This window comes from Leucoraja erinacea, chromosome 3 (assembly GCF_028641065.1).
Source record: "Leucoraja erinacea ecotype New England chromosome 3, Leri_hhj_1, whole genome shotgun sequence".
NCBI lineage: Eukaryota > Metazoa > Chordata > Chondrichthyes > Rajiformes > Rajidae > Leucoraja > Leucoraja erinaceus.
Window position 1 is genome coordinate 35,747,420 of NC_073379.1, and position 24,029 is coordinate 35,771,448.

Here is a 24,029-nt window from a genome sequence, read left to right on the forward strand (position 1 = left end):
GTTCAAATGTAGAACTTGAAATCGTGAGTAAATGGGGAAGCTTGAGTCAATAGTTGAGAGAAGAGGGAATAGAGGGCTGTGCTAATGCAGTGTGAAGAAAATAATATGAGAGTAGACTTGTTTAGGTGAATAGTCTGTTTTAACGTTGCTTAGTTTAGTTTAGTTTAGTTGAGTTTATTGTCACGTGTACCAAGGTACAATGAAAAGCTTCTGTTGTGCGCTAACCAGTCAGCGGGAAGACTATACATGATTACAATCAAGTAAGTAAGTAAGTTTATTGGCCAAGTATTCACATACAAGGAATTTGCCTTGGTGCTCCGCCCACAAGTAACAACATGACATACAGTGACAGTTACAAATGACTCAGAAAACACTAAACATTAATAATAATAAAATATTAATGATAAAACACCATTGATCAAGCATGTGAACCACCAAAATACCAGACAAATCAAGTCATCCACAGTTCACAGATACATAAAGGGAATAATACTTAGTGCAAGATAAAGTCCAGCAAAGGCTGACTAAAGATAGTCCAAAGGTCTCCAATGAGGTAGTTAGTAAGGTAGACAAAAGTGCTGAGAAACTCAGCGGATGGAGGGTGGGGGGGGGAGAAGAAAGGAAAAAGGAGGAGGAGGAGCCCGAGGGCTGAGAGAGAGCTGGGAAGGGGAGGGGACAGCAAGGGCTAACGGAATTGGGAGAATTCAATGTTTATACCACCAGAGTGCAGACTGCCCAAGCGGAATATGAAGTGCTGTTCCTCCAATTTACTGTGGTGCTCACTCTGGCCATGGAGGAGGCCCAGGACAGAGAGGTCGGATACGGAAGGGGAGGGGGAGTTGAAGTGCTGAGCCACAGGGAGGTCAGGTTGGTTAATGCAGACCTAGCGGAGGTGTTCGACGAAAGGATCGCCAAGCCTACGCTTGGTCTCACCCATTGTAGATCAGCTGACATCTAGAGCAGTGGATGCAATAGATGAGGTTGGAGGAGATGCAGGTGAACCTCTGCCGCATCTGGAATGACTGCTTGGGTCCTTGAATGGAGTCGAGGGGGGAGGTAAAGTGACAGTGTAGCATCTCTTGCGGTTGCAAGGGAAAGTGCCCGGGGAGGGGTGGTGCGGGAAGGGAAGGGAAGAATTGACAAGGCAGTTATGGAGGGAGCAGTCTTTGCAGAAAGCAGACGAGGGGAGATGGGAAGATGTGGCGAGTGGTGGGGTCACGTTGGAGGAGGCGAAACTGACGGAACACTACTTGTTGTATGTGACGGCTAGTGAGGTGAAAGGTGAGGACTAGGGGGACTCTGCCCTTGTTGAGAGTGGGGTGATAGGGAGAGAGAGCAGTGTTACGGAGTATGGAAGAGACCCTGATGCGAGCCTCATCTATAGTAGGGATGGGGAACCCCCGTTCCCTGAAGACTGAGGACATTTCTGATGCCCTGGTGTGGAATACCTCATCCTGGGAGCAGATGCGGCGTAGACAGAGGAATTGGGAGTAGGAGATGGAGTCCATATAGGAAGCAGGGTGGAAGCTATTGGTGAAGCGGATGAAGTCAGTCAGTTGTGTGTGGGTGCAGGAGGTAGCACCAAAGCAATCATCGATTTAGCAGAGGTAGAGGTCGGGGATGGGGCCCTGGTAAGCCTCGAACAAGGATTGTTCAACTTACCCGACAAAGAGGCAGGCGTAGTTGGGGCCCATGCGCGTGCCCATAGCTACGCCTTGTATTTGGAGGAAATGGGAGGTCAAACGAGAAGTTATTCAGGGTAAGGACCAACTCCGCCAGGTGGAGGAGAGTATCAGTGGATGGGTATAGGTTGCTTCTCTGGTCGAGGAAGAACTGAAGGGCTTTCAGACCATCCTGGTGGGGGATGGAGGCGTAGAGTGACTGGATGTCCATGGTGAAGATGAGGGGATGAGGGCTTAGAGAATGGAATGCGCAGAGACGATGGAGAGTGTCTGAGGTGTCTTGAACATAGGTAGGGAGGGATTTAACCAAGGGGGATAGGATGGAGTCAAGGTATGTGGAAATGAGTTTGTTAGGGCACGAACAGGCAGAGACAATGTGTCTACCGGGACAGTCAGGTTTGTGGATTTTGTGGAGAAGGTAAAATCGGGCTGTGCGGGGCTGGGGAACGATGAGGTTGGTGGCTCAGGGGGGCAGGGAGTCAGAGTTGATGAAGTCGGTGATGGTGCTCGAGATAATGGCCTGGTGCTCGTCAGTGGGGTCATGGTCCAGGGATATGTAGGAGGAGGTGTCCAAGAGTTGGCGCGTGGCCTCAGCTTTGTAGAGATCGACGTTCCAGACTACCACGCCACCTCCCTTGTTGGCGGGTTTGATAACCCAGTCTGCGTTGTTGTGGAATGAGTCGATGGCAGTACGTTCGGGGGGGAGAGATTGGGGTGAGACAGGGGAGTGGAGAAGTTGAGGCGGTTGATAGCCGGAAGGCCATGAGGGGGATCCACAAGGAGGGGGTTCGTTGGGAAAAAGGATCATCAATAGGGGACGAGGACTCCTTCCCATGAAAGAACGCTGTGAGGCAGAGGCGACGGTAAAAGTGCTCCAAGTCGTGGTGGGTGCAAACTCATTGAGGTGGGGATGGAGGGGGACAAAGGTAAGACCTCTGCTGAGGACCAGGGGAAGTTGGCGGGGGGGGGGGGGGGGGGGGTTGGGGAGGTTGGGGGGATGGGTGAAACACATGGCAGGGATGGGGGTTGGGGCTGGAGGAAGGCTGGTGAGTGGACTGAGGTCGGGGCGATGTGTGGTGGGGAGGTGGTGGGTGGTGGAGGGGTGGTGGGTGGTCAGGGGGTGGGGGGTTATGAGGACTGTATGGGTGGGGAAGAGCAGGGGTCACATAGTTTGAGGAGGATGGGGAAGACCCAGTGGAACAGCCACTAAGGTTACCAGGGTTGGGGTGACTAGCACTAGGACCCAGTGCAGTCAAACCCGGGGGAGTGGGAGTTAGCAGTGTGGAGGCTTCAGGCCCGGTGCTGAGTCCCGGCTGCAGGTAAGGCAACGGCTGTGGGCTGCTGGAGGGCGGTGGAATGGCGAGTGTCGGCGGAACCGATGGTAGGAGTCCGCGGGCAGTAGAGTCTGGGTCAGCGGGCGATGCATGGGAGGTCCCGGTGGGCGGATGGTCGGTGGGGCGGCGCGGTTCGGCCAACCCGGTGAGGCGACGAGGTGAGTAGGGCACGGTGCAGCGGCCATGTTCGGTGAGCCCCGGTCTGGCGGCGATGTTCGGTAGGTCTGGTCTGGCGGCGATGTTCAGTAGGTCCGGTTCGGCGGTGATGTTAGATGGGCCGGGTGCGCCAGCGATGTTGGATGGGCCCAGTGCGGCTGCGATATTCGTCGGACCCAGTGCAGCGGGTATGTTGGATGGGCCCAGTGCAGCGGGAATGTTAGATGGGCCCAGTGCAGCGGGAATGTATGGATGGGCCCAGTGCAGCGGTGAGGTTAGACGGTCCCAGGGTATGGCGAGGTTAGGCGGTCGCGTTATGGCGGCGATAGTCGGAGGAATTGGAGAGCAGGAGATATAGGTAGATAGTAACTCAGTACCGCTGTCTAGTTGTTGATAGAATGGTTCTGTTGCCTGATAACAGCTGGGAAGTAAATGTCCCTGTATCTAGAGGTATGCACTTTCACACTTCTGTGCCTTGCCTGGTTAGAGAGGAAGTGACCATGGTGTGACTTGTCCTTGATTAAGCTGGTGGCCTTCCAAGGCAGTGTGAAGTGTAGATGGCATAAATGGAAGGGAAGTTGGTTTGTGTGATGGTCTGAACTGTGTCCACAATTCTCTACAGAGAACGCATCCTTACAGAACACCAGTGTTGAGGATAGAAACATAGAAACATAGAAAATAGGTGCAGGAGTAGGCCATTCTGCCCTTCGAGCCTGCACCGCCATTCAATATGATCATGGCTGATCATCCAACTCAGTATCCTGTACATGCCTTCTCTCCATACCCCCTGATCCCTTTAGCCACAAGGGCCACATCTAACTCCCTCTTAAATATAGCCAATGAATTGGCCTCAACTACCTTCTGTGGCAGAGAATTCCAGAGATTCACCACTCTCTGTGTGAAAAATGTTTTCTGAGTCCTAAAAGATTTCCCCCTTATCCTTAAACTGTGACCCCTTGTTCTGGACTTCCCCAACATCGGAAACAATCTTCCTGCATCTAGCCTGTCTAACCCCTTAGGAATTTTGTAAGTTTCTATAAGATCCCCCCTCAATCTTCTAAATTCTAGCGAGTACAAGCCGAGTCTATCCAGTCTTTCTTCATATGAAAGTCCTGACATCCCAGGAATCAGTCTGGTGAACCTTCTCTGTACTCCCTCTATGGCAAGAATGTCTTTCCTCAGATTAGGAGACCAAAACTGTACGCAATATTCCAGGTGTGGTCTCACCAAGACCCTGTACAACTGCTGTAGAAACCTCCCTGCCCCTATACTCAAATCCTTTTGCTATGAATGCTAACATACCATTCGCCTTCTTCACTGCCTGCTGCACCTGCATGCCTACTTTTAATGACTGGTGTACCATAACACCCAGGTCTCCTTTCATATCCCCCTTTCCTAATCGGCCACCATTCAGATAATAGTTTACTTTCCTGTTTTTGCCAGATGGTCACATTTATCCACATTAAACTGCACCTGCCATGCATTTGCCCACTCACCCAGCCTATCCAAGGATTATTGGAGAGGATAATTTCTCCAGATAATTCTAGAGAATTACTCCAGCGTTTTGCGCCTATCTTTGGTGGAATACTAGTCAGTGGAATAGAACAGCCTTTCGAGTCTTGATAATTGACATTTTGGGTCGAGATCCTTCATCTAGAAGAAGTGTCGAGATGCAGAGTCTTGAGCCAAAACATCAACGTCACATTTCCCTCTATAGATGTAGCCTGACACGCTGAGTATCTCTAGCAACTTTCATTTTTGTTTGCTACAGATTCCAGCATCTGCAGTCTCATGTTCACATTCACATTTGTTCACATTTATTGCCACATGCACCATTTAAGGTACAGTGGAATTTGACTTACCATGCAGCCATACAAACAAAAGAGCACAATACACAATAGAATATAACATGAACATCCTCCACAGTGGAATAAACATTCTTCACTGTGGTGGAAGGCAATAACTTTGTCAGTCCTCCTCCTTTGTTCATCCATGGTCAGGGCCATGAACCCTCCGCAGTCGCCATTACAGATGGCCCAATGTACAGGCCCTCTCGTTGGGATGCTCGAAACTCCGACGTCGGGACGGAGGGACACTCCGTGGCTTGGAGGTCCTGAATCGGCCGCTTCCTACTGGAGACCGGGGCGTCACGATGTTTTAGGCCGCAGTCCGATGGTCGGAGCTCTTCTCCAGCAATCCCCGGCAAGGGATCCAGGCTCCGCGATGGAGAGTCAACACCTCACCGCGGCTAGAAGCTCCACAGACCTCGGCTTCAGTATGTTATAGGCCACAGGCTGGTGGTCGGAGCACTTCCTCTGGCGACCCACAGCAAGGGCTCGCCGGCTCCACGATGGAAGGCCGCGCTGCGCCTGCTGCTGAAGCTCTGGACCCGACTCTGGGAAAGGCCGCACCAATCCAAGCTGTTATGCCGCGAGGGAGGGCGAAATGCAACTAAGAGAAAAGTTGCATTCCACCGAGGTAAGTGACTTAAAAACAGTTTCCCCCAATTCCCATTCCCACCCCCCCCACACTAAAACACACTTAAACACACTAAAACACACTTTTAGACATACTGAAAACAGAAAGGACGAACAGCAGCAGGCAAGGCTGCCATCGCTAACAGCGCCCCAAGAGAGAAAGCTGATTGATTTTAATTTGCAAAGAGGGCACCAAAAACAAATAAGTACCTCTGAGAAAGTGAAGTGGATGGTTACTGATTGCTGTCATAGATTTACTCAGTTTCCTCCTGAGATCCTAACCAATACTAAAGTCCGTCTTCAACAGATTTGATTCACTCTGTGTGGTCTCAAAAATATTTGAGAGCCTGATGCAGCTAAGCCTTTGGAATCAGACAACTTTGTAACTAAGGTACTGAAAACCGGTGTTAGGGTACCAGCCATGCCTCTAGCCAAACTGTTCCATGCAGTCACAACTATAGCATCTGCCTGACAATGTGGCAAATTGCCCAGAGCCAATCCAACCCAACTAATTACCATTTTATCAATTCACTCTCAGTCTGGTGGGAAATGCCAAATTCTAGAGGTGGGCAATGCACTGGAAAATGCCATCATAAGCTTTCATGCAGCACTTAGATGCCAATAGCTTACTCATGAAGCTCTTAGATTGCAATATGGGCAAAATTAACATTCCAATGCCAGGGCTTTATTATATTTGGCTGGGATCATGTGTTTTGATCCAACCTCCCCCTTTGACTGCTCTCTGGGTCTGTGCCTTCTTCTCAGCTGTGCTCTGGATATGAGGTTTCCATCCCGGCTGCTCATCGGGTCTCTAATCTGCTTCCATATCGCTGGCCTTCCTTTTCGTTACTTATAAGGCATGTAGTCCACGCAACAAATTCCAAGTCCGAGTCCCACTTATTACTGCAGCAAGATTTTACAGAGCAACAATGAACTGCAGTGCACTGGGATGCTCATTGAAAAGGATAAGCAACTGGGACCATGGCAATTTGCATTCTGTTAGGTTGCAACATACTTGGTTTGGGAACAGCTCTGTGCCGGCAACAAGAAACTTCAGAGACTTATGGATGCAGCTCTCCATAAATAGAGAGTTACAGACCAAACCAGACTCCCCACCATTGCCTCCATCTACACTTCACGCTGCCTTGGAAAAGCATCCAACATAATCAAAGGACTTGTCCCATCCCGGTCATTCCTTCTTCTCCCTGCTTCTGTTGGGCAGAAGGAACAGAAGATTCACAATGTTGGGAACTATATTCTGCACTCTGTTTGTTTGTTCCCTTTGCTCTACCTGTTGTACTTGAGTTGGCTTGATTGTATTTAAGCATAGCATTTTTTTAGTTTATTGGAGAGCATGCAAAACAAAGCTTTTCCTGTGCCTCATGCATGTGACTATTATAAACATAAACTTAATCCAAACCTACACTTCTCAGATCCGATTTACTTTTATGATTAATATGTTTTAAGCTTGTATACAACTAATATGCAGTTTCTACTGTTGTTTTTACCAGAAATGAATCTGCCAATTGACTTTGGCACATTAGAGCAATTAATAGAAGTAACAGATTGTGCAGTTTAGGTAAAACTTCAATGTTCGCCAGTGTCCAGTCTGGGGTTTGAGGATAATCCTGGAGAGTGGCCAATGTACTTGGGAGCGTTCATTGGATTGGAGACGTCCTCTCATTAATCTGTGACTCCAGTTCAAATAGTTATCAGAAGAAAGAACAGCAAGTTTGGTGCAATTATGGAGAGACTGGTGCATGGTTACACTAAATATATACCAGGCAAGCTGTATTATCAGGGAAATACCAAGAGGGTCTATTAGTGATATCCAAGAGGAAAAGGAGCCAAGAAAGTAACTCAAAAAGAACTGGCAGTATTCATATTAAAGTTAGCTGTTTGAGAGTGGAGTCAGTTGCAAACAAATCGTAACAGTTGCTGACATAGTATTCTTATAGCTGCTTCAACCATAAGCCAGTTCAGGATAAAGACTAAACATCATAGTCCAGTGAAATAAAATATCTCACTAAGAAATTTGTGTGGGATAAATCCTGCTTCATTTCTAGATTGAGATTTTTTTTGAAGTAACCGGGAAAACTGATTAAGACGGGACACACACACACAAGAATTAGGCCATTCGGCCTGTCGAGTCTACTCCGCCATTCATTTGTGGTTGATCTCTGATATTGGTAAATATTATCTTTAGTAAGGTATTTCACAAGGTTCTTCAGGGTAGGCTGGTCCAGAGGATTAAAGTACATGGATCCCATTGCAAGTTGGCTAATTAGATACAAAACTGGCTTTGTGATAGAAAGCAGAAGACAGAGAAGGAAAGAGGTTTATCTGATTGGATGTCTGTGGCCAATGTGTGCTGCAGGGATTGGTGCCACGGTCTGCTTTGTTTCTGGTGTTTATAAATTACTTGGTTGAGAATATAGGAAGTATGCTAAGTAAGTTTGCAGATAACACAAACGTTGGTGATGTTGTGAACAGTACGGAAGATTGCTTGAGGCCACAGCAGGATATCGATCAGGTGAAAAGTGGGGTGGAGCATCTGCAGATGGAATTTGATCCCAACAGGCATGAAGTGATACATTTTCGGAAGTCAAGTACATGTAGGCCACATGCTGTAAATGATCGGGCACCAAGGAATGACGATGAACAGAGGAACCTTGGAATTCGTAGTTCCGTGGAAGTGACCGGATCTAGAACAAGGCATTTGGCATACTTGGCATCAGAGGTGAAGGCACAGAACATAATATTTGTGATGCTATGTTGCGAATTTACCAAACACTAGTTAGACTTCATTTTGTGTACAGTGTGCAGTTCTGGTGGCCACACTATAGGAAGGATGCGATTATGTTGGAAAGAATGCAAAGGAGATTCCCAGCCATTGTGGGATTTTAAGTTATTTGGTTATGAGGAGAGATTGAATTGGCTGTGTTTATTTTCTCTGGAGCGAAGAAGGGTGTGTACTACAAAACGCAAACTGCTGGCTGAACTCAGTAGGTCAGGCATTTGTGGAGAGAATGGACAGATGTTTTGGGTTGGGACTCTTCTTCGGACCAGTTGGATAGTGACCAGATAGAGGCTGAGGTTTAAGGTGAGAGGAAGGAGCTTTGAAAGAGAGTTGAGGGCGATTTTTTTCGACAGTAGGTAGTTAATATCTGGATTTCGCTGCCAGAAGAATTGGTAGAATTAGAAACAATTGCTGTGTTTACGCAACATTTAGATAAGCACCTAATGAATCAAACATAAAAGCATATGAACCTAATGCAGGAAAATGGGCTTAATATAGATGAGCATAAAGGGTAGGATGGATGTGTTGCCAAAGGGCCTATTTCAGCATAGTATAACGATAACTCTAAATGTTGATACATATTCAATAGCAACTTTCAGGTTTTTAATCTCAGTTGCAGATTGGCAACAGCTTTGCTGTCATTTTACATCCATATTTTATGGAAATTAGGTTTTCATTTAAGCCGAATTGGGATCTGACGAATGTATAAATTATGCAAATATGTCATTGAAATCTATTTTTTGCGAATTAGGGGAGGATTTGATATTCCTTTGTTGGTTCAAACAATAGATGCAATGCAGTAAATGCTCTGATTTAATGAACAAAGCAAACTTTCATTTTCCTGACTTGCTCAGTTAATTTATTTGCACAATAAACAGCACTCTTTGATTTGCACCAAGGTAATTTGGATAAATGACCAACGGTTCCATTGTACTGGTAGTCCTCCAGGCTCCAACTCTGGGCATGAACCATGGACTGGGAATGACGTATCTTGTTCTGATGGACAAGAAGTACACTTGCCCAGTAATAATGGAACCAGACAGTACTTTGATTCATGATTCAGCTAATGCATGTTTAAATCACAATGGAACAGCTAATCCAAAGCTTGATCAAGGAGTCAAGTTTTTCAGGAATTGCCTAAAGTAAGAAAGAATATTAAACCAATTGGTAGAAGAACCGACTAGAGGACATGCCGTCTTAGACTGGGCATTGTGTAATGAGGAAGAATAATTAGCGATCTTGTTGTGCAAAACCCCTTGGGTAACAGTGACTATAATGGTGGAAATTTGGATTAGGGTGGAATTTGACATTGGAAGGCTTAGAAAGTATGAGACAAGAATAGGCTAGGATAGACCAGCAAATTAAACTTAAAAGGTTGACGGTGGAGATGCAATGGCAAAGATTTCAAGACCACATGGATAAACTCAAAAAAATTGGTCATCCCTATCTGGCAAAAAAATAAAATGGGGAAGGCTAACGAGGGAAATCAAGGAGAGTGTTAAATCTAAGGAAAAGGCATATAAATTGGCCAAAGGAAGCAGCAAACCGGAGGACTGGGAGAAAATTAGAACTCAACAGAGGACAAAGAGGGGGAAAAAAGAGCATGAAATAATGCTTGCAGGGAATATAAAAACAAATTCAAAAAGCTTTAGATATGTAAAAAGGAAAAGATTAGTGAACACAAATATACAGTGGCTTGCAAAAGTATTCATACCCCTTGAACATTTCCACATTTTGTCACGTTACAACCACAAACGTAAATGTATTTTATTGGGATTTTATGTGATAGACCAACACAAAGCGGCGCATAATTGTGAAGTAGAAGGAAAATGATACATGGTTTTCAAATTTTTTTACAAATAAAAAACTGAAAAGTGTGGCGTGCAAAAGTCTTCAGTCCCCTTTACTCTGATACCCCTAAATAAAATCCAGTGCAACCAATTGCCTTCAGAAGTCACCTAATTAGTAAATAGAGTCCACTTGTGTGTAATCTAATCGCAGTTTAAATACAGCTGTTCTGTGAAGGCCTCAGAGGTTTGTTAGAGAACATTAGTGAACAAACAGCATCATGAAGCCCAAGGAACACAGCCCAGGGATAAAGTTGTGAAGAAGTTTAAAGCAGGGTTAGGTTATAAAAAAATATCCCAAGCTTTGAACATCTCACGGAGCACTGTTCAATCCATCATCCAAAAATGGAAAGAGTATGGCACAACTGCAAACCTACCAAGACATGGCCATCCACCTAAACTGACAGGCCGGGCAAGGAGAGCATTGATCAGTGAAGCAGCCAAGAGGCCCATGGTAACTCTGGAGGAGCTGCAGAGATCCACAGCTCAGGTGGGAGAATCTGTCCACAGGACAACTATTAGTCGTGCACTCCACAAATCGGGCCTTTATGGAAGAGTGGCAGGAAGAAAGCCATTGTTGAAAAAAAGCCATAAGAAGTCCCGTTTGCAGTTTGCCACAAGCCATGTGGGGGACACAGTAAACATGTGGAGGAAGGTGCTCTGGTCAGATGAGACCAAAATTGAAGTTTTTCGCCTAAATGCAAAACGCTATGTGTGGTGGAAAACAAACACTGCACATCACCCTGAACACACCATCCCCACTGTGAAACATGGTGGTGGCAGCATCATGCTGTGGGGATGCTTTTCTTCAGCAGGGACAGGGAAGCTGGTCAGAGTTGATGGGAAGATGGATGGAGCCAAATACAGGGCAATCTTAGAAGAAAACCTGTTAGAGTCTGCAAAAGACTTGAGACTGGGGCGGAGGTTCACCTTCCAGCAGGACAACGACCCTAAACATACAGCCAGAGCTACAATGGAATGGTTTAGATCAAAGTATATTCATGTGTTAGAATGGCCCAGTCAAAGTCCAGACCTAAATCCAATTGAGAATCTCTGACAAGACTTGAAAATTGCTGTTCACAGACGCTCTCCATCCAATCTGACTGAGCTTGAGCTATTTTGCAAAGAAGAATGGGCAAAAATTTCAGTCTCTAGATGTGCAAAGCTGGTAGAGACATACCCCAAAAGACTTGCAGCTGTAATTGCAGCGAAAGGTGGTTCTACAAAGTATTGACTCGGGGGGGCTGAATACTTTTACACGCCACACTTTTCAGTTTTTTATTTGTAAAAAAATTTGAAAACCATGTATCATTTTCCTTCCACTTCACAATTATGCACCACTTTGTGTTGGTCTATCACATAAAATCCCAATAAAATACATTTGCATTTGTGGTTGTAACGTAACAAAATGTGGAAAAGTTCAAGGGGTATGAATACTTTTGCAAGCCACTGTAGGTCCCTTACAATCAGAGACAGTTGAATTTTCTAATGGGAAACAAAAAAATAGCAGAACAGTTAAACAAGTACTTTGGTTCTGTCTTCACAAAGGAAGACGCAAACAATTTCCCAGAAATACTAGGGGACCGAAGATCTAGTCGGAGGGAGGAACTGAAAGGAATCCACATTAGTCAGGAAATTGTGATAGGTAAACTGTTAGGACTGAAGGCAGATAAATCCCCAGGACCTGATGGTCTGCATCCCAGAGTACTTAAGGAGGTGGCCCTAGAAATCGTGGATGCATTGGTGTTTAAGAAAGAACTGCCGGTGCTGGAAAAATTGAAAGTAGACAAAAATGCTGGTGAGGCAGCATCAGTGGAGCGAAGGAATAGGTGACGTTTCAGGTCAAGATGCTTCTTCAGTCTGAAGAAGGGTCTCGACCAAAAACATCAACTATTCCTTCGCTCCATAGATGCTGCCTCACCTGCTGAGTTTCCCCAGCATTTTTGTCTACTGTGGATGCATTGATGATCATTTTACAATGTTCTCTCGACTTTGGATCAGTTCCTGTGGACTGGAGGGTAGCCATTGAATCCGCAATTTGTATGAAAGTAGGCAGAGAGAATACAGGGAATTATAGACCAGTTAGCCTTACATCGGTAGTGGGGAAGATGCTTAAGTCGATTGTTAAAGATATTATAGCAGAGCATTTGGAAAGCTGTAACAGGATCAGTCAAAGTCAGCATGGATTTATGAAGGGGAAATCATGCATGACTAATCTCCTGGTATATTTTGAGGATGTAACAAGTAGAATAAATAAGGAAGAGCCAGTGGAAGTGATGTATCTGGAGTTTCCCTGAACTGATCTCCCGGTTGCTCGGCATTTCCCATTCCCAGTTTGACCTTTCTGCCCTGTTCCTTTCTGTTTCTCCATTGTCAGAGTGAGACTTGGAGGACCAGCACCACATATTTTGCTTGGGTAGCTCACACCCCAGCGGTTTGCACATTGACTTTTCTAACTTCAAATAGCCCTTGCTCTCCATCTCTCTCCATCCCATCCCCCGTGCCAGTTCTCCCACCAGTCTTACTGTCTCTGACTACATTCTATCTCTGTCCCATCCACACCCCTGACATCAGCTGAAACATCAGCTATTCCTTCTCTCCGGAGTTGCTGCCTGTCCCGCTGAGTTACTCCAGCATTTTCTGTCTACCTTCAATTTAAACCAGCATCGGCAGTTCTTTCTTACACATTATCTGAATGGTGTCAGATTAGGAAAAGGGAAGGTGCAACAAAACCTGGGTGTGCTTATACATTAGTCAAAGAAAGTAAGAATGCAAGTACAGCAGGCAGCGAAGAAAGCTAATGGCATGTTGGCCTTCATTGCAAGAGGATTTGAGTTTAGCAGTAAGGAGGTCCTACTGCAGTTGTACAGGGCCCTGGTGAGACTGCACCTGTGAAGTATTGTGTGGAATTTTGGTCTCCTGTTTGAGAAAGGACATTATTGCTATTGAAGAAGTGCAGCATAGGTTCACCAGGATAATTCCCGGGATGGCAAGCCTGACATACTGTACGATTGATGAATGAATGGGTTGACTGGATTTGTATTGACTGGAATTTAGAAGGATGAGAGGCAGTCTTATAGAAAAATATGAAATTCTTAAAGGATTGGGCAGGCTAGAAGCAGGAAAAAAAATCCCGATGTTTGGGGGAGTCCAGAACCAGGGGTCACAGTTTAAGAATAAGGGGAAGGTCGTTTAGGGCTGAGTTGAGGAAAAACTTCTTCACACAGAGAGTTGTGAATTGTGGAATTCTCTGCCACGGAAGGCAGTGGAGACCAATTCACTGGATGTTTTCAAGAGAGAGTTAGATTTAGCTCTTAGGGCTAAAGGAATCAAGGGATACGGGACAAAGCAAGAACGGGGTACTGATTCAGCCATGATCAAATTGAATGGTGGTGCTGGCTCGAAGGACCTAATGGCCTACTCCTGCACCTATTGTCTATGTTTCTAAAGGGAAGTCTGCAGGTTGAGAATTTTAGGGAGTGAATTGCAAACCTCACATCTTGGGAGCTCAGGAGAAGCCCAGCAAAGGCACAGGGATGTGCCAGAGGCCAGAATGGAAGGATTGCAGCTGTACGTGGCTTTCAACCTGCTGACAAGTAGGAGAGATCAAAAAATGGACCAAGACATGGAAATATTTAAAATGAAGTGTGAATATTTTAAAATTGAGTCAGTGTTTAACAGGAGGTGAGTTATTCTGGAACCTCAAAATGCATCAATGGGATTTAGTGCAAGAATGGAAAGTGTGTAGCAAAGGTTTGGATGGCCTTAGATTGTCAATCTATAGAAACACAGAAAATAGGTGCAGGAGTAGACCATTCGGCCCTTCGAGCCAGGACCGCCCTTCAATATGACCATGGCTGATCATCCAAAATCAGTATTCCATTCCTGCTCTCTCCCCATATCCTTTGATTCCGTTTGCCCTAAGAGCCATATCTAACTCTTTCAATACATCTTTAAACCAAGGAAGATTGTTCTTCCACAAGGAATGGTTGGTATAGGATAAAAACAGTAAGTATATATCGCCCATAACAAAAGTGCAAATTTAATAGATTAACAATTTCATTAATTCCCCACATCTTTGCAAAATTATTTTAATTTGGAATTAATCCAAAACAGTGTTTTTTTAATTATATTTCTCCAATAAATTTTTGTGATTAAGAAGAAAAATGTATTTACAACCTCAGGGTACTTGAATATGCTTCAGGGCCAATGAAGTACTTTTGAAGCATAGTTACTGTTATAATTAAGTAAATGTGGTATCCAATTTGCACACAACAGGGTCTGCAGATGAGTAATATGACAACAGTCAGATAATTTATTTTAGCAACATAGGCCAAAGGCTATACATTAACCTTTGAACATAACTCCCATATGCTCTTTCAAAATAGCTCTATGAGATGCATCACATCCATCCAAGAAAGAAGGCACGATCTTGCAGTCCGTCTGTCCTGAACAAACAGGAGGTGGGATTTAAGACCATTGGTTTCTTGTAGAGAGTCGAGACATTTACCGACAGCCACAAATTACACAACAAACATCTGCTGGCTAAGCCTCCACACTCTGGGAGATTGGATTGTCCACACTCCAGGATTTTCCTGGATTCATCAGATATTAAAGAGTAATATCTAGAACATAAGCCTGGAAAAAGAATTGGTACTCATATCAAAAAAAAGTGGTTCCTTCATTCTCTATCTTCTTTCTAGGTTTTTAGTTTAGTTTAGTTCAGCTTAGCTTAGTTTGGAGATGCAACATAGAAACAGACCCAATGGCCCAACGTTCACGCGGACCATCGATTACCCGTTCACACTAGTTTCAAGTTATCCCACTTTCTCCTCCACCCCTGAAAAATTACGCACAGTTTCCAGTGGCCAATTAACCTGCAAATCTTCAAGATGTGGGAAGAAACAGGAGTACCTTTCAATAACCCACGCGATCATAGGGAGAATGCGCAAATTTCACATGGATAAGCACCTGAGATCAGGATGAAATCCAGGTCACGGAAGCTGTGAAAACATTGAGAATAATGAGAAGAGCGATGGTTTAGTGACCCTGTTTACTTTCTGACTGGCTGTGAGCCTCAGGAAAGTGAATGTTGGATGACCGATGGCTAAAACCAATGGGCAAGACTTGGGCGGATGGGAGATCAGAATACACTGTGATGCCATTTGCAGGAGTGCATCCAAGCTGTGTTGGTACCACACAGGGAATAGTTGTTTAGTTCTAGGTAGACAGTAATTGTAATTGCCAGGATCTCAGCAATCACATTATTCAATGGTTAGGGGGATCATGACAGAAACCTCCTCGTGGCGATCCCCGGAAACGACGACACGGTGTACGCTGTGACGTGTCGGGGGACCAATTCTGTCAACATGTTGGACGACGACAGAAGCCAAGAGCGAGCTATACGGCGTCTGACACACAAGCGATTCAATGGTTAGCAGATGATCAAATGCCCTGCTTGGTTATTTCACTCATTATTGCCATTATTGTAAATCATTCAATTTTGATTTCATGTTTGAATTCTTACAAATAATAAATTGCTTGCTCATTTTGTACTTGTTCTTGGTATTTTCTCTCAAGAGTTACTGTAATGGGGAAAGTAACCTTATGACCTTGCTTCTTTTGTGAATCATTAGGTTGTTTGGTCTGATCTGCATTGTGGAATTCTCAGCGAAATTCTAGAAACATGCTAGTTTTCCACAAGAACAGGTTTTCATTGTTATTCAGAATGCATGTCTGGCTTCAGTTTCCCTTTCCTCAACAAGCACTGGAAGATAAGAAACAATTCACTCTTGTTAATCAACAATCTAATTTAAGGTCAGAGCTATCTTAACTCTCTGTCCCAGTAAGTCAGCTGCCTGATTGTAGAATCAAAAGCCTACCTTTCAATGCTCAGCAAAGTTGGTTAGCAGGGCCCTACATCAGGAATATGAGCTTCCTAGCCCCTTACTGAACTACCGAGGAGAGCATCTTACTCCTCTTAGGGTCTCTTGATCATGTTGAACAAATGTCAGTGAATAGGCCCCATAGAAATACACACACGTGGGCTGTAAAATGTGTCATCTGAAGGAGGCTCAATGAGGATGCAGTCTGAGTCAAGTGGTGTTTTGATCAACTAAAGTAATTCTAATTCCCTACTTGAATGAGGTTGGATGGTAAATTCTGAGAGATAATTTTTGCTGCACTGCCAACCCTGCTTTTGTAAATGGGGGGGGGGGTGTATTAGAGGGCTGGGTGACTGGAATTGGCAGGACCACCACTGAAGATTAGTTCTACCCTTCCAACAACTTAATTATTTTCATCCTCTGCTTCTGGGATTTTCATTTGACAACCGCTGCCTTCTAGCAATGTCAGGATTCATTCCTACTCAGTAGCATATTCTCTCTCAACTGCAGAGATCTGTTCTGGAGGGTCAATGGCAAGAAGATGTAACAGGAATTGGTGAATGCCAACATTTATTTCCTAAACCAATAAAATTATTTGTGGCCGGTGTATTTTTTATATAATATCAAACGTGCTTTTTGCTTTAAGAATGTGCCTTTTAAAGTAATACTATTGTGCATTGACCACTGACCAACACTATGTGCTTGTGGAGGGGAAAAATCACTGAGGAGTAAAAATATTGGCAGTAATGGATTATTCTAAATGTGCAGGCTCTATCATTTTGACCACTGATTTATCTGTAGTCAATTATAGTAATTGAATGATGACACATTCCCCTGAAGATTTTGTACTGATCAAACACATCTAATTTGCCCAAGCACTCAGAAAAAATAAAAATCATCCCTATACCAAACATAAAAAAAAAACAAATAAGCTCCACAATATTTCCTAAAAGTGCCATGTTTCTGTCTATTATTTTTCCTGTTGTAGTGACCTTCTTCAAAATGGGGGATCAAACAAATTTCCATTATACCCAAGCTGCTTCCAACAAGCAAAATGGCAGCTGTAAATGGGATGGGTTTTAGGAAAGGACCCATCAATGAGATAAACATAAACAACAAAGAAACATAATGCACCATTTTGTTTGTCTATGATACGAAAGTGGACAGTATTGCACATTGTAAAGATGAATGTCAAAAATTATAGAAGGATCCTGAGCAGTTGGCAAGATCGGCTGCGGAATGGTTAATGGAATTTAATACAAATAAATGTGAGATGTTGCATTTTGGGAGGTCTACCCTGGGCGGACCTACATCAATGGAGGGTAGAATTCTGGGGAGTGTTGAAGAGCAGGGGGATCTAGGAGTGCAGGTGCATGGTTCCTTCGAGTTGCAAGTATATTGAGTGCTCAAAGAGGATTTTGACACGTTGGCCTTCATCAATCAGAGCATTGAGTATAGATGTTGGGATGTCATGTTGCAGTTGTATAAGACATTGGTGAAGCTGCATTTAGAGTATTGTGTTCTGTTCTGGGCACCATTTAGATAGTAATCTGCCTTCCTGTTTTTGCTACCAAAATAGATAATCTCACATTTATCCGCATTAAACATCATCTGCCATTCATCTGCCCACTCCCCCAACCTGTCCAAGTCTCATAGCATCCTCTTCACGGTTCACACTGTCACCCAGCTTTGTGTCATCTGCAAATTTGCTAATTTGCTAATGTTACTATAGCTCGAGGGATCGAGCTGTAGGGAAAAGTTAAGCAGGCTGGGACTCTATTCCTTGGAGCACACGAGTATGAGGGGTGATCTTATAAAACCATTAGTGGAATACATTGGGTAGATGCACAGAGTATCTTGCCCAGAGTAGGGGAATCGAGAACTAGAGGACACAGGTTTAAGGTGATGGAGGAAAGATTTAATAGGAAACTGAGGGGTAACATTTTTACACAAAGGGTAGTGGTTGTATGGAACGAGCTACCAGAGGAGGTAGTTGAGGCAGGAACAATTGCAACATTTAAGAAATAATTAGACAGGTACATGGATAGGACAGATTTAGAAGGATATAGGCCAAACACAGGCAGGTAGGACTAGTGTAGTTGGGATATGTTGGTCAGTGTGGGCAAGTTGAGTCAAAGGGCCTGTTTCGACGCAGTATGACTCAATGACTCCATGTATGAAAGTAAAGGCAGTGTAACGCAGTAGGTGGCAAAAAATGCAGTCCGACAGATATTCATTGTTACTGCTATTGGTGCACTGTGGCTGCATGTGTGTCATCAACAAGGTGTATTGCAGCAACTATTCAAGGACACACTGCCAAACCTTCCATTATGGTGCATAGGAATGGGGATTAATTGACACAGGGAATAAAACAGTTTTTAGGTAGGTAGCATTCCTCAACCAGTACCATTAATAGATAGCAATAGCCACTGAGCTAAGATTTTCCTGATACCTCAGCCAAGAAAATACCAATAACAACATCGGACACAGGAGCAGAAGTGTGCCTCCTGGCGCTTCAAGCATGCTCTACCATTCAGAAAGATGATCGCTGATTTATCTCAGCACCAAAGGCTTGGAACCGTTCGTGGAGACCGAACGCACAGACAGATCTGGCCTTGGGCTCGGGAAATGGCGCCACAAAACATGGCAGCGCCTGCATGTGTAAATATGCCAAAAGAATTTCATTGTGCAGTTGCACACGTGACAAATAAAGCACCATTGAACCATTTTCCCGCATTGACAGCATATCCCTTGATTGCCTTGTTAGTCAATAATCAATCAATCTTGAATGAACATAATGACAGTCTCCATAGCCCTCTGTGGCAGAGAATTCCAAAGATTCTTCATAAAGAAATGTTTCTCATTGCCTTACTCTGAAACTGTTCCCCCAGTCCTACACTCCTCTGCCAGGGGTAACATGCTCTCTATATCTTGCCTGGCAAACTGCCTTATTGAGTTAAATGCACTCAACAGACAGGAAGTTCTGAGCCAGTGCTGACACTGAGTCATGCCATTGCTCACACCACCATGTAATTTCCAGGAAATGTTGCCCCAGTACAACCACAATTATGCTGAAACTGCTCACATTTCATTATCACAGCTCTCCTCACAATTAAAGTTAATGGCTTTGCAGATTTTCTGCAATTTCTCTGCTCTTGTTGCAGCGACTTGCAGTGCTGTATAATGGGGGAGAACTTCAGTCATCTGGTACCCACGTGACGCATGACGTTCATGCAATTCTTTGCCAAAGAAACCCATTAAACCTGTGGAGCTTCAGTTATAATTCTAAAATCATGTGAATTGACTTTTATGATGACAAGAACACTTACTTGTCCAGGTAGATAGGTGTTCTGATGTTCCTAAAGAAGCTGCAACAAAACTAAATCAATGCATTTAATCTCTGAATGCATTTACAGTCAAGTGTTCAATCTAACTGGTTAAGGAAAATTAAATAAAGAGGGACTCAAATGGAATCTCTCCAGGAGTGAAAATTCATTGGATTTTATAGAGATAAAAACAAGACCAATGTTTTAGTTTAGTATCAGTTTCAGAGATACAGTGTAGAAACAGACTCTTCGGCCCACCGAGTCTGCACCGACCAATGATCCCCGCACATTAACACACACTAGGGACAGTTTTTTTTACAATTTTACCAAGCCAATTAACCTACAAACCTGTACGTCTTTGGAGTGTGGGGAGAATGTACAAACTCCGTACAGACAGCATCGGTAGTCAGGATCGAACCCGGATCTCTGGCTCCGCAAGCGCTGTAAGAATGACAGTTATTGACAGTCCAATTCTTGACAGTCGGTTACAAATATGACCATTTATGGTTCTTACTGCACAAGTTACGTTGATCCATCTCATTCTCCTCCACTTGGATTGGAGACAGAAAGCTCCCTGTTATCAATATTTGTTATTGTAAACACCCTCATTTCCATATGTATTGTGATTATGGTCCACATCCACCATGTATTGCGATTATGATCCACATCATTGTTCCCTGCTAATACACCTCACAGCCCAACTGTTGGCCCTCCCCATTATCCAAGTTTCCAATACAAATTACCACTCTTATGTTGATAATTAATCATGTTAGATCCTTCTTTATCAGATGTTGCATTTCTTACCTTGCTCACGTTTTCCAACATGCATGATAATTAAAGTATATGCACAACACATACTTAAGACTTAAATTATTATGATCAGTATTTGAGTACAAGCTGGCGATCACTGAAAGGGCTTTGGCTCACAGTCCACGCAATCCAGCACATCCTAGGCCAATATGATTTGGCCACAAAAATCTGCCAAACAAAAGTGTGTCCATGTAAAAATATAAATATTAATTTGCAATTCATTTCAAACAAACCAGTTCCTTTGTACATAGCCAAGGGCTGCAGTAATGTAAAACTTATATTGCATTGTAAACTTTCTAATCTGCAGCCGTGCAAAATAAATGTCCCTCCTTTCATCTAGCAGTGAACTCTCACTAATGTATCACTAACATTTTTTAATTGAATATCATTATCTAATTCATAAATTTCAAGTTTTCATGTTCATTCTGGTTTTCTTGGTGAACAATTAGTATGTGCTGTGCATATACTTTAATTATCATGCATGTTGGAATACATGAGCAAAGTATGAAATGCAACATCTGATAAAGAGAAAGTAGTGCAGATTATAGGGTTACAGCTGCAGGGAAAGTGCTTATAGAAAATTGTGCAAGGTAGATCGGAAGATCGGGGATACATCCATAACAATTGGGAGGTCTGTTTAAGAGTCTGAAAACTGCATGAAATAAGCTGTTTTTGAATCTGGTGGCAAGTGCTCTCAAGCTTTTTGTATCTTCTGCTCGATGGCAGGGGAGAGAAGAGAGAATGACTGGGTGGAAGCAAAGTAAATGTAGAGGAGGCCTGTTTGTTTGATGGCAAGGCTCTGCAGTTTTCTTTGTGGTCTTCAGCAGATCAGTTGCCAAACTAAGCTGTGGTGCATCCCAAAACAATGCTTTCTATGGTGCATGTTTAGAAATTGGTAAGCCCTGAGGTGTGCTCTTAACTTGGAGTTTGATGACGCTGGGTTCAAGTCCCAGTTCAGAGCATTGAGTAGACAAACTGTGTCTGAAGTTTTAAGGGCCTGTCCCACTTACATGTCCTTGGCATGCAAAGTACGCGACCTCGTGGTCGCGTTGAGCCGCGATGGTCCCGCGAAGGTCGGGCGCGATTACATGCGTGCGCACAGCCGTCTGGAGCGTGTGACGTCATTTGAAGATGAACACAAAGCTGGAGTAACTCAGCGGGCCTGGCAGCATCTCTGGAGAGAAGCACTGGGTGATGTTTTGTGTCGAGGCTCTTCTTCAGTCTGAAAAGAAGGGTCCTGACCCAAAACCTCACCCATTTCTTCTCTCCAGAGATGCTGCCGGTCCCGCTGAGTTACTCCTGCATTTTGTGTCTATCTTCAATTTTCTTGGCCCCATTCTGGGAGTAGGAGTGTGGGCGGAACCGGACCGCAACGGCCATGAGCCCCAGGCTGAGTTCGGCGATCGTTTGCCTGCTTCTGCTGCTGTTGAAGGTGAGACATCCCACTTTGGCCGTCAGTTCCGCTACAGGCCGTTGGCGCGCAAAGATTTTGTTCACTACAAAAATTTCAGAGCCCCGCGCGATGTCGCGCACAACTACATACCCCTCCACGCTTCTAAGTGGGACTGGCCCCGCGCAGCCACACGATGCCCGTGTGCCTCAATTTGCGTGTCAAGGACACGTAAGTGGGACAGGTCCTTTAGAGTACTATTGATTGGGCACTGCACAAACAGGTCTGCTGAGGTATTACACTGAGGCCCTGCCTAGTCTCTCTAGCAGAATTAAAATGTCTTAAAGCATTGATTCAAAGAAGAGAGGAATTCATCTTGATTATAATAAAGGACTTTGACCTGCCATGTTCATTCAGTTTCTCTTTCCACAAGTGCTATCTGGCCTATCCATTTCCAACACATTCATTTTTATCTCAAATTTCTAATGTTAGTTTTTTGATGTGACGGGACAAGTTTGAGGGGGTGAATAACCTACTCCTGCTCTTATTTCTTGAGTTCATGTGGTCTTGTGAACAATAAAAAGAGGCAAAAATTAAGAAGTGTGAAGATGCCATCAATCATAGAAGCATAGCATGCTTAGGAATACCTACAATGTATTCTGTTTATATATAGTACTGCAGGCAGTCAAATCAATGATTTTATCCACAGATACTGGATGCATCATAGAAACATATCCCAAACTTTCAGCACTGAAGCCATCAGCAAGATAAAGATTGTAGGAAGGAACTGCAGATGCTGGTTTAAACTGAAGATAAACACAAAATGCAGGAGTAACATTACAATTTCATTTTCAATTCCTGACAATGCCAGTGACATACAAAAGAAAAGGCAAATAAGCCATAAAAAATCAAGAAATAACTTCCAATGGGCTATTGGCAGTATCATACTGGTACTTGATCAGTATTTTTAATAGCTACTTAATTCTTTGGTAAACACACAATGATAGGTTTTCACAAGAATGATTCTTAAAATTACGTAAAACCCCCTCCAACCATTCCATGATGTGCCTGATGCACTCTTAAGGTATAAGTTGCAAGCCTAATGAACACCAAACTAGTTTGTATATCACCTCCTACGAACATTCAGAGATACATTATAGTAGTTTACATAACAAATACAATGAATTTCCCTTCATCGGGAAAATCGATAATGATTTATTTTGTGGTTGCTAAATAATTCAATTAAAGAAGTGATGGTAATGACAATTTTCAGACAAGCTTGTCAAAAGGCTGGTTTTCAGACTGGCTGGTGGCTGCATAATTAGAAACAAATAAGAATACCTCAGCACAATTAAATGACATTTGGAAAGAACTAGCAAATTGTAAGCTCAATGTCCATTCATCTATGATAATTGGGTTATACAGCAGCCTAGACTGAAAGTATAGCAGTTCTGTCACTGACCTCTAAACCATTAATGCAAACGTATTCATGGGTAAGCGACTCAAATCCATATTTAATATTCAATTTATTTTGAATGCGGCGAATGCAATAATTTGCATTGATACAAACGCAGTGTGTGTGATGATTTGGAAAGAGTTTTTCTGTCCTTAACCAATCTTGAGAAGAATCCTAGGTTTGGGTTTAGATTTAACACTGTCACATGTACAAAGGTACAGTGTAAAGTTTTGGACTGTTCAGAGGCCTGATGACAGAGGGAAAGAAGCTATTTCTGAGTCTCATGGTGCATACCTTTCCCGACGGGCCGTGCGGCCAGAAGGCTTCCTCACAGGCCGTGGCTGTGGACTGGGAATGTGGCCGGAGGCCTTTAGCGAGGCGCTGCTGTCTCGATGCGTCCCGGATCGCCGCGTAGAAGCCCAGGTTGAGGCCTCATGGGTAGAAGTCCGGGTCGGGCGAAGCAGCCGAGCGAGCCAACGGCTGGGGCCCAAGCGTTGACAGCGGTGAGGTCTCGGCAGCAGCAGCAGTGAAGCCTCGAGACGATGGGGTCTCAGCAGAGGCAATGCCTCACGGCGGCGGCAATGTCTCACGGGTCGACTCGCGGGTGATGGTAGATGAGAGCGTGGAAGACCCCGTGAGGAAGGGGAAGAACATTGGAGGACTCGGCGTAGAGGGACCACCATGAGGGAGGAGGGGTGAGGACAATGGACAATAAGGGGTGGAGAGGACAAAGGACAACGGGGATCCGGCACGGGGGAACTGATGGGGTGGGGGCTGGGGGACAAAAGGAGGAGCCGGCGTGCTTTGTTACTTTGTCAGCGCTGTAGGTGACTGCTATTTGTATACATTGTGTATGCAAGCAAAGA